At 38.8% G+C, this 12,329-nt stretch overlaps 1 pseudogene; it reads left to right on the top strand.

Annotated features, from left to right (window-relative positions):
* The first annotated feature begins 2,391 nt into the window (after positions 1-2,391).
* LOC101584982 lies at positions 2,392-3,747 on the top strand (annotated as a pseudogene).
* Positions 3,748-12,329: the final 8,582 nt, after the last annotated feature.

A 12,329-nucleotide genomic window follows, 5' to 3' on the forward strand; every position in this document is an offset into this window, starting at 1 on the left:
CATACATGATCTATTCTCTCTGTGTGCTCTTACCCAGATCTGTCTCTTCCTCTGTGTATAAGGACAGTCATATTGGATGAGGGTCCACACTGATGATCTCATTTCTACTAAACCACCTCTTTAGGGACCCTATGTCCAAATACAGTTATGTTATGAACTCTTAGGAAAAAGGACTTCTTTGTGGAACTGGGGATTGAACTCAGGCTCCTGGGCTTGCCAGGGAAGTGCTTATTCTACTGAGCCATCTCCTCATCCCCGGGGAAAGAACTTCAACTTGTGAATTTGGGGAACATAGTCCAGCTTACAACTGGTTAACAAACACAGCTCATCTACCCATGCTTTCTGTGACTGAAACCCTTTATCCACTTTCTCTTATCTCCTGTGGGGTGAGACACTATAACCAAAGGTTTCTCAGAGCTCAAATTGGTCTTGTGATTGGGTTGTCCTTTTACTTTGAAGAAACTATACCCAGGATAAGAACTAACATACTAAACACATATTTTATGTCAGAACTTATCCTCACAACTCACTTCTATTTTTATCTTTGACTGAAAAAGAAGAGGCCTAGAAAGATTAATGAACTTGCTTAAGGCTCTGTAGCTGACAGATTCAGCGCTCAAACTTGGCCCTGGGATTTAACACCTAGTTTCCTTCAGCAGTAAGCCACACCGGTGTCCCCAGAATAAGGAAGAACATTGCAATTTTGTCTCCTTGCACAATTTATCTGCAGCACATGGAATTCAGTCTGTGGATAGTGTAGTGAGGTGGTGTGCTTGACGAATAAGCAATATTTTTATACCTTAAGTTTCTTTAGATAGGTGGAGATTTCCACTCAACTCTCCAAGAGGAAAAGGAAGACAGCAACTTTTCTGCTTCCCGTCACCTCTTTTACTTGTTTCTCCTCAGAGGAATAAAAGTAAATCCGATCTAGACTTGGAGGAAGAATAGAGTGTTCTTGGATCCATAGCACCTTTCCTCCTTTCTGCAGCTTGTGCCCCATGTGTTCATTTTCTCCTCACGCCTGTGGTGAATTTTCTAGGGCAGTCTCCATTCTGGGGAACGCCAGGCCCTGCATGTGTCCTGCTGTAACAGGAGCCAAGAAGGCAGAGATTTTTAATCCCTGTGAATTATAGAAAGCCTATTTGACCACACATCTAAAGCCACAATTGCCATTTATTTTTTACAGAGGATAAAAAACAGTAAAATAAAATCATTAAGAACAAGATAGAATTTCACTAAACAAAATGATAAGAATTCAACAATGGTTACATTGCATATCGTTGTCTTCAAATTAGTTGTTCAGATTACCAAATATAAGAATGCAAGACTGGTCAAAAAATTGGTCAAAGAAAAAACAATTACAAAGAAGAAAAAAATTAAGTATGAACTATTTCATTCAATAGACCAGTAGACATTAGCAGTAAAATTATTATCCAAGCTATCCTGTGTATATACATATATTTCCCCCTTTCTTTCTTTTCTCCTTTCCTTCATTCCAATTGTTCCTTCCGTTTCAACAGTTTCTTTCCTTTTCACAATATTGATTGTACCTTCCAATTTTATTTGCTCTTTTGGAGACAATATGATGTTTACACATTAGGGTCTGATTTATTTCACTTATGAGTATGGTCTCTCCTTGCATCCACTTACCTATAAAAGACTCAAGTTTATTTTTCTTTATAGCTGAGTATTATTGCATTGTATAAAAATAGCACATTTTTTTTATCCAGTCCTCAGTTGATGGGCATTTGGGTTGTTCCCAAGATTTAGCTATGACAGATTGTGCTGCTATAAACATGGGTGTACATATATTGCTGAGGTATGATGTTTTCAGTTCTTCTGGAAAAATACCCAGAAGAAAAGCTGTGTTGAATGGGACTGCCAACTCTATTTTTTTGAGGAATCTCCACACTGATTTCCATAGTAGTTGTACCAGTCGGCGCTCCGTCCAATATTGGAGAAGGGTTTCTTTTTTCTTTTTTTTTAGGATGCTTTGGTATCTATCTTCTCTCTCTTATGTCTCAGTTAAGTTCAAATATGGACAGGAATGGAAGTGGTAATTTTAATTACCCTCCCTCATACCCAGAAAGAATTAGAATAAATTTTGGAAGCATACAAATGAGTTTCTTCACTTTTTTTTTTTTTTTTTCGGAACCGGGGATTGAACTCAGACACTTGGGCTTGCCAGGCAAGCGCTTATTCTACTGAGCCATCTCCCCAGGCCCTTCTTCACTTCTTGACTATATAACTTTAGTTCAGTTTCTCAAATGCTCTGAGTTTCAATTTGCTCAACTTCAAAGTCAGGATAATAATACCTATTGCACAAGACTCATCTAGGGCCCAAAGTCTCCCCGCGCCAGCCGGCCGCCTTAGTTCCTGCTGCGGCTGCGCCTCTCTCGTGTCCTCCGCGTCACCGCTGCCGCCATGCCCTGAGGGCTCCTTCTTGGAGACGAGGCTCCCAACTTCGAGGCCAACACCACCATCGGCCGCATCCGTTTCCACGATTTTCTGGGAGACTCATGGGGCATCCTCTTCTCCCACCCACGGGACTTTACCCCTGTGCGTACCACAGAGCAGCAAAGCTGGCGCCGGAGTTTGCCAAGAAGAATGTTAAGTTGATTGCACTTTCAGTAGACAGTGTTGAAGACCATTTTGCCTGGAGCAAGGATATCAATGCTTACAATGGTGATGAGCCCACAGAAAAGTTACCTTTTCCCATTATTGACGATAAGAGTCGGGACCTGGCCATCCTCTTGGGCATGCTGGACCCAGCAGAAAAGGATGAAAAGGGCATGCCCGTGACAGCCCGTGTGGTATTTGTTTTTGGTCCTGACAAGAAATTGAAGCTGTCCATCCTCTATCCAGCTACCACTGGCAGAAACTTTGATGAGATTCTCAGAGTAGTTACCTCTCTCCAACTGACAGCAGAAAAAAGGGTCGCTACCCCTGTTGATTGGAAGGATGGAGATAGCGTAATGGTCCTTCCAACCATCCCAGAAGAAGAAGCCAAAAAACTTTTCCCTAAAGGAGTCTTCACCAAAGAGCTCCCATCTGGCAAGAAATACCTCCGCTACACTCCCCAGCCTTAGATCAGAGACACTAAGGCTGTCACTAGTCCCTCAGTGAGCCAAAGGGCGCCAGCTGCCAGCGTGCTTTCCTGCAGCAGTTCCACAAGAATATCCTGGTGTGCTAACAGCCAGGTCCTTAGGTTACTGTACTACCGACTTATTAAATGGAAGGAAGGAGCACTAAAATTTTCTTGGGATTTTTTACTGTGTGCCTTCACCAGCGCTCTGTCCTAGTCACACATCTCAGCACTGCTGCCAACTGGTTCTTCTTGAAATTTATTCTGTATTGGAAGCTCAGATCTTGTTGGGTCTCTGCAGGGTTTATGATCAACCAGGTAGAATGTGTTGATGGTTGAGGAAGTTTATCTTTCTCTATCACAGAATGACTGTCAAATTTTTGTAGTTATCTTCATCAAATCCTCTCTTGTGTTCCCATTTTGAAGAACAACAGAACTGGAAATTCACCTTCGTCTGTAAATAGCTAAGTATGTAGTCCTGGAACTGAGATCTTCTTTAACATTCAGTCTTTTGATCATAGCTGGAGAGGAGAAATTTTCAATTCTGTACCTGTCTAGTAGATAACTTTATCTAGTAGATAAAGTTGGGGGGTATATTTTACTATAAAAATTTTTTTGGATAAATTTCTGTGAAAGGGGGAAACCTACAGAAGAGGCTTCCTTTCCTGCTGGGAAGCTGCACCTGAAGGCATGAGCACAGATGCCGTGTGCCTTTCATCAAGTATTGCCATATGTCAGCCTGCTCTGAGGATGTGTGCATGGGACACCACACCTCGTGAAAAGAAAGAGGATGATTGAGAATGAGTTATAGTACTATTCTGCAGTGGGTTGCTGTTTTCTGGATTTTGCTCTTAGGGCATCAATAAATAAAATCTTTAGTTGAAAAAAAAAGACTCATCTAAAGGTTAAATGCAATAGTGTATATAAATCTCTTTGCATCTGGTAAACTTTTAACAATTGTTAGCTTGTTTTCTCTTTTTGTTTCTCACAAACAAAATGTATTAGTCTTTTTATTAAAGAAATATATATTTCCCATTCTGCAATCTCATGTTGTAAATATTTAACTTGATTTTTGTAGCATCTCACAGGTATTGACAATAAATTAATTTTTTTTATATAAGAAGTCTGGGGCCGGACAGATAGCTCAGCAGATTGAAGCACCTGCTAAAGCAGGTGGGATTTGATCCCTGCTCCTGGGGCATGCTGAGACAGTGATTGAGATGGGGCATAGTGGCTTTTGCCTATAATCCCAACATTTGGGAGGCTGAAAAACAGAAGAATCACTACAAGTCCAATCTGTGTAGTGAGACTTGTAGACCCTGTACTAAATATATATTTTTTTAAAAGTCTGTTTTCCTATCTTATATAGATGTGGTCTTCAATGCTTAAATTTTTCAACTGATTTTTCCCATCAGAACAATGCATTTGGTGCAATTATTCTAGAATCATATAGTCAAAAAAACTGTATTGATTGTAAATTGATTACATGATTTTATTTGTAGAATGAAACACTTGGAAGGGGCCACAAAATAGAAATTTGAATGGATAAACTGATTTTTTTTATAATTAAAAGGGTTTTTTGGTTTTAATTCAATGTACCACGTCATTTACAAAAGGCAAGGAAAAGATAAAATGTCTTTGGATTTATAACAACTCTTCTGAATTTCATCATTCAATTCTTTTTCATCAGCTCTGACGAAAGAGCCAAGAGCTGGTCAAGGCCACACAATTCTATTTGTCCAGCAGGCCCATGAGCAAATGTCTTCTCTTTCAGAGAGATAACTAAACAAACAGCTGACAAATGAGGGCTGAACATTCCTCACTGTGATGCAACATAACACTCTCATTTTGGAAGCAAAAGTGACGAACATGTGTGTGACATTGTAATTAATAAATAGTGAAATCAAGTGAGCAGATCATGACAGCTTTGACTTTAGGATTTGTGTTTAAGTTGTTTTCTGGATAAGGACAGAAGCTACTCTTGGACAGGACCCTTTGAAAATGGTAGTTTGCACGGGCTTCACCCCAGGATACAACAGGGTGTCAAGAGGAGCTTCTTGGAGACAAAGACTCCATGGGATAGATCCATGGAGATTGTGGCTTGATTCCAGATGAGAGTTGGAGCCCAGAAATGGTAACAATGACAGCTCATTATAGTCCCTTCTCTTGTGTATGAGCAATGGTGTTATCCCTTTCCAACACAGATATGCAATTTTGAATTGTGCTTTTCCTTTAACTTGTGATTTCTTCTTCCATCAGGTCCAGATTAAGGAAAAGAAAAAATCATATAAAATCCCTACACTTTTCTCTGATTACCCAGGGATTGGGCACCCTATATCATGAAAAAGAAGAGTCTGGTAGTTAGGAAAGGGTCACATCAGCAGGTTTCTTTTGTGTCTTCAGTCTGTCCTCATCTAACCCCTAGAAGTCCTCTATGTTTCTTAAACTGAAAGCTAAACTTCAGGAAGAGTTACAGATATGTGTCTTTCCTTCTCACCCATTTGCTTGGGAATCTGAAAAGATAGAATAGAACAAAAAGAAGTTATGGATATTAAATCCCAAAGTTTTCCCCTTCAGAGTCACACTCTTAGCTTTATCTATTGGTAACTTAGTACTAAATCATGCTATGCTTTGAATAAACTGTCTCCCATAGGCCCACGTGTTAAAATCTTGGGCCCCAGCTAAAGATAATGTTAATAGGTGGGGGAGTCCTTGAGAGGTGAGGCCTAGTGGAAAGAAATCCCATCAGTCACTGAGGGTGTGCCCTCAGTGGGGATTGTGAGATTCCAGTCTCTTCCCCTCTCATTTCCCAGCCATGAGGTGAATGGATTGCTCTGTGACACATGTTTGTCACAACATGTTGTGTTGGCAAAGGCCCATAGCAATGAGACTAAGTGGTTCTGAACTGAAGCAAAGCCATGGGCCAAATAAAACCTTCCCTCTTTTAAAGTAGCTATATCTCTGGTATCTGTTATAGTAACAACATTGCCTAACAGAACCCACCCTTCCTATAGTAGAATAAGGGATCATGTCTACCATGGGTTGGGGATTTTTTTTTTTAAGTAAAGATTTTATTGCTATTTTTTTAAATATAAAAAAAAAACCTGTGAGTATTTTCCAGATATAATGTTTGAAGTGTGGCTTACATTATTCCATTAAAAAGAAATCTTAATATCTATAATGGAAAATAATATGATGCTATAGGAATATTATCCACCATCTACTTAGTGACTACAGAATCCACTTGCTAAAGTAAGTAATACCATTGAAATGCCATTCAATGTTGCCTTCTTAGCTCATCAGAAACAGACACAGACATCTGCATGATCTAAAAAGGTATAAAACTGTTGAGGCCCTATTTCTCTTAGAGTGAGGTTTACTCAAGGTATCAGTAGAATAAAAATATTTCTCTTTTATTATGCATTTAGTACAGGTTCTACAGGGTCTCACTACACAGATTGACTCGTAGCAATCCTCCTGTTTTCAGCTTCCCAAACCCTGGGATTACAGGGGTGTGCTACCATGCCCAGTCTTAATCGCTGTCTCAGTGCACCCTAGGGGCAGGGCCAGCACAGAACAAAGAGGATTGAACCTGGTCCCTGTGCCTGCCTAAGCAGGCACTTTAGTCCACTGAACTATCTGGTCAGCCCAAAACATTTCAATAGCATATTCAACATCTCAACCATATAACAGAAACTATACATGCTTTTGACTGTGACAAAAGTCAGTATGGCCTTGAGGCAACTTTGGCATTTAGTTTTGCTAGATTTAACAAAAACAGGGCTTGTCCTGTAGAACATTTTTGGTGTAATAAAAAGGGAAGGTGCTATCTTAGAAAACTAATTATTTTTATTTTTATTTTTATTTTTTTAGGACAGGGTGTACAGGGTGTACAGGGTCTCACTGCATAGATCAGACATGTAGTGATCCTCCTGTTTACAGCCTCCCAAGTGCTGGGGTTACAGGCACGTGCCAGGACTCCCAGTCTCAATCTCCATCTCAGTGTTCCCCGGAGGCAGGGCCAGCACAGCAGGCCTGGGATCGAACTCCCTGCGTTTGTCTAAGCAGGAGCTTTAATCTGCTGAGCTATTTGGCTGGTCCTAGAAAACTAATTTTGTCCCTGGCCAAAAAGAGATCATTTTTTCCTAGAAAGAAGCTCATATAATTAACCCTAATGTTAAAAAAAAATCTGAATCAGTGAAGGATGTAATAATATGTTCTTATGTAATATTTTTATCCAAAATTCAAAACAATTGACGAAAAACCAACAATTCATAACACATTGGTCACTTGCTAACATTCCCACAACTCCCACTGAAAATAGTAGTAAAAACTAGGATATAATGCTCTCTCACAAAAAAAGCCGCTCTTTGCTGAGAAAGCCTACAAGGTGCCAAAAGGTTTGGGTGAAACATATTTCAATATATGGAATAAAATGAATTGTACAATCCAGTGTCCTAGAATTGCAAGTGTTCAAAGTCTTACAAGGGGATCAGGTATTAAACAAACTCTCTTGGTTTACTGTTAAAAGCAACTTAGAGCCTCCCTGAGGAATAGATTTGTGTGGTTGTTGGGGGGACTAAAAGGCCATTAACTTGAGAGGCCCCAGGGCATTTCCTTCCAGACCTATCATCTGGCACTGCCCATACACTTCCTGCAGAGTCCAAGTCCTGGATACTGACTGTGACAACTGACAAAGACAGGGGAGCTTTTAAACTATCACTTACATTTTAGTTGCATAATTCCAACTAAAACGCTGAATTGTCAGGTTGGCTATAGTGTCTTTGCCTTGTTTCTTATTTCTCATTCTTCATAGTCTCTCTCAGTGATTGTCTAATGTAGAACTTGGGGGAGTTTTAATGAATTCTACCACACGGTGAAAATACTGACCTCTGTGTGTCTGAAAGAAATCAAAACAGCTCAACTCACTACTTTTTTCTACTCTTCTATGTAAAATATCTTAGCTTGGTATAAGTAACATAGAATAGTGTTTCTCAAACATTATCAAAGCACATGCATTGAAATCACCTGGAGAATTAAGACGCAGACTTCTAGGCCCAATCCCTGGAATGTGTGGCTCAGTAGGGCTAAACTGAAATTCAAGGAATTACATTTATTTTAAGTTTCCTGGTAAAACTGATCCTGCTAATCCGAGGACCTTCACCTTGAAAATCCCAGTTGTAGTAATGGCCACAATATCTCTGAGCTGAAGTTAGGCAGACTAACAGGTCCTGATTTGCCTGAGATTTTCCAATCTTCAGTCAGGGAGCTCTTAGGTGTTCAGGTGTCCTACATCCCAGGGACTTCCTCAATCTGAGTCAAACCAGAATAGCTGGTCATGCCATGTGTAAGCAAGTGTTTCTAGTTTAAGCAGAAATTTTTCATTCTAAATAGTTTTAAATAGAATAAAAAAATAGAAATGATACAGAATTTCACTAAATATTTTTGCAAATTGTTTTCAAGGATGCTATTTTATGACTAGATTATCAATGGAACTTTTAAAATCTCTAGGTTTGAGATACCAGATATGTCTAGTATTTATATTTCTAAAAATATGAATGGTTTCATGGTATCCTGTAATAAGAGTAATGAGTATTTACTGAGATTCTAAGGCTCTGTATGGCATGTTAGTATTTGTATATACCACATCCAGTTCCTACAACACTATAATTTATTAGGAATTATAGTTGATACAGATGGAAAATCATGCTCACCTGGGTAAGCCAGTGAGCTATTCTACAGCTGATATATGAACCCATATCCTTCTTGTTCCAAGTCTACATTTCTTTGCTAATGATCTGAATGGGAGTGGCTGCTTGTTATTCCTAGAGTTTAGCAGTTGTCCTCATTTAATAGTCAAGACCACCTTGTGGAGCTGAATAAACTGTACTAATTCTGAAACTATGTGTATCAGCATGCAAGTGCAGCAATCTGCTATAAGTAATTAATTATGAAAACTAGAAGCAGGCAAAGTTAGTTATGTTTTCAAAGTAAAAATTTATCCAAAGCAATTTCATTTTATACTAAATTATTTCACATGTATGAGACACAATATGAAATAAAGTTTGAAGAAATATGCTCAACTATAACATAATCTCTTTATGGCATCTCAGTGATGACCATGCTTCACTCATTCCAGGAAGACCAAGTCAGCCTTCGCTCCCTTCCCGGAGCAGTTTTGTCACCTACACTTTCAGGTTACAGGAGAGGTGCAGGTTGTCCTCCTCTCTATGGTATCTCCAGCTGGGCATGAAAGTCCCTGCACTGCTTCCCCTTCTGTCTTTCCTACCGGGAAGCTATGGAAAGTTTCACTGTCACCTGCTCAGTCTCAGGAATACCTCATCATTTCCTGAAGGATTTCTGTTTACCCATTTCTTGGGAAATTGCAGGAATTTTTTACCCTACTCTGTAACCTTCCCTCCTCAGGTTAGACAAGGAAAAGAAAATCTGGTCAAAATATATTTCTTTCTTCCTGGACTTCTAACCCTTGATAATTTTCTTCCAGCCAGAAAAATTACCTTTCTCAACTCACTGAATTTATTCAATGGATGACTTTTTCCATTTTTCTACAAGTGTAGCTATACACAGTCATAACCTGATACCTGTGAAGTCCACACTGGGGAATCTTATGAAGGATGAGAAAGTGACTGGGTAAGACAATGAGTGACAGAGAAGGCCGTAGTGTCAATGAGTTAAACCAACATATGGTAAATCCCATGGCTCCAGACTCTACAAATGGCAACCACATTCTGTTTCTGTAAGTCAACATTTAGAAGTCAAACATCTTAAACCAGATATTAGGCAAAGAAGAATGTTTTCTTTTCCTTTTCTTTTTTTAATAATCAAATAAGAATGCACAGAAAAAAGATTGAGCATAACGCTCAAGATCATAAAATGACTTTTACTCCTTACATGTCTCAAAAACAATATAAAATTTCCTAACATCATTTAGCATTTCAGATTAAGATAATTGTGGAACGTGTAAGAAACCAACAAACACATTTTTAATGCAAAATGCCTTTTCCTGTTGCTTATAAAATTAAATTTATTTTTTGTTGCTGTTTTGGCACAGAAAGGGGATGATATTTTAAACTCTGCCTAACTAGATAAACATTACCTTTGGTTTCTTCCTCTTTAGTGTATACATCAGCCAAGCCATGCCAGCCACAGGGTCTTTGAAGGGTCATTTCCTGACCACAGAACAGGCACTGTGGAAAGATACAGGATTAGTTTGAAGTCTTTGTTCTAGAGCATCAAGGACATTGGCCTCCTTGTGAGCTTCTTGTTATCAAGTTCCAAACAATACAATCATTTAGCTAGTAATCCATTTCAATGTTGCTCTGAAGTATCCTAAGACAGAAGCCAACCAATTAGGTAAGCAACTAGTTCTCCACCAAGAAGGCTTCCTGAGCAACAGCTTTTTCTGGAAAGCAGTAATTGCTAATAAGAAATTGTTTATTTCTCACTTAATGCCCAGTGTAAAGAAACAGTATTTGGATTAGAATGCCAATTTGCCCATATCTGTTCAATCATTAACATACGTTCATTATACTTCCTGATTGAGTAGTTGAAGTTTACTCACAGAGATAAGAAGGTTTGAATCAAAGCACAGGCTAGAGAATTAGACTAATTAATTGTTTCATTTTTCAAATGCTATTCAGGAAATTTAGGGTTATTTAGTCTGGTTTGGGCTAAGTTCTGTCTTTCACTATCTGAGCGGAAATATTTTCCTAAGAAAATTAAGAATATAAAATTATATAGGAAAGTTAGAACTCCTAAAACCACAAGGTATAACTGTTTTGTCATTTATACTTTTATTTCTATTGGGGAGAAAATAGTGTTTCATAGTGAAGATGATTTTTTTTTTTTGGTACACATTGTGACTGGTACGACTTTCTTAAGTGACAGCAAAATGGTAGAAAGAGTCTATTTAGAAAAATTCAAAATTGACTGCCAGAAGTTCTTGTTTTAATATTTTACTTTTGAAGCTTGCCTTTTTTGTCCTATATTTTAAAGTTAATTTTGTTACATTCAATCACCAGTGATATAACCATGTTATGATTGTAGGTAATCTAATGAGAAACAGCATCAAATCTAATGTGACTAGGAATGACTTTATTATGACACACTGTGTCCTTGAATTACCAGCACGAAATCAAACTACTTTTTCTCTAAAGACATTGCTCTTTTTGCAGTCCAGCTTATATAATTTCCGTTTTGGAGCACCAAAGGAAAACAGAATGACTTAGCCTAAGTAGCAGGGCACTTCGTATTCAAGGCTCAAAGCATGAGCAAGAACCAAGCTCTATGGGCTGAGAACTTGGTAGCAGGTACAAGCTAAGCAGCTCCACAAACAGATAACAACCCTCCACGTCTGGAGGAGACAACACTAACTGATCTCTAGTACTGTGACTATGGTAAGGGTTCTGAGCGTCTGACCCCGCCAAGAAACAAGGAACAAATATTGGTTAAACACAGGGTAGCCACAATGCATATTGTTCAAACTGGCAATTTTTGAGAATGAAAGATGTCATTAATAATTATGCCAAGATTAAAAAGTGAAGACTATAAAATAGACCTATTCCAAGGCAACATGGAGCTTAACTTGCGTAGATAGAAGCTATACAGTTCTCATATAAGAAAAACACAGAGCAAAAGGAATTATCTATCAACATTGATCAACATTGTCACCTTACAGATTCCGCAGCTAAGGCGTGGAGTTGTGGAAGGAATTTTCTCAAAGCCTGACAGCAAGTTCCTGGCAGAATGAGGCCTGGTGCTAGGATTTCCTGCTCCCAGCTTAGTGATTTTCTAGTGTGCCACATATTTGAAGAGTGTTTTATTCTCTTCCCGACTCAGTCACAACCCCTGGAGCCTGTTTCCCTAGCCCTTCCCTTGTTATTCTGGGGAAGATGACAATAATAACAGAAGAACAACAATAACAAATAGTATTTTCCTGATTCTTTCTCTTCCTGTGATTACAGAAATTCCAGTTTTGCCTTAAATTTCTACAAAACAATTCTGAGGAGTCTCCTGGGGTCAGCTCATGTTTGTTCCTTCTGCCTCCTCTTGAACTTTTGTGGTAGCACAGTACACACACACTAGAAGCTAGAGACCCAGAGTTAAAGGAGGCTCGGGTCCCTAGCTATTGTCATGACTCTCAACACAGTATTTTTAGGCCTAAAATGCCTCTAGGCCCATACTTTTGTAAAATGGGCCTTTTAAGAAAATACTAAGTATTAAT

The sequence above is a fragment of the Octodon degus genome, unplaced genomic scaffold, assembly GCF_000260255.1.
Source record: "Octodon degus isolate 3935 unplaced genomic scaffold, OctDeg1.0 scaffold00122, whole genome shotgun sequence".
Taxonomy (NCBI): Eukaryota; Metazoa; Chordata; class Mammalia; order Rodentia; family Octodontidae; genus Octodon; species Octodon degus.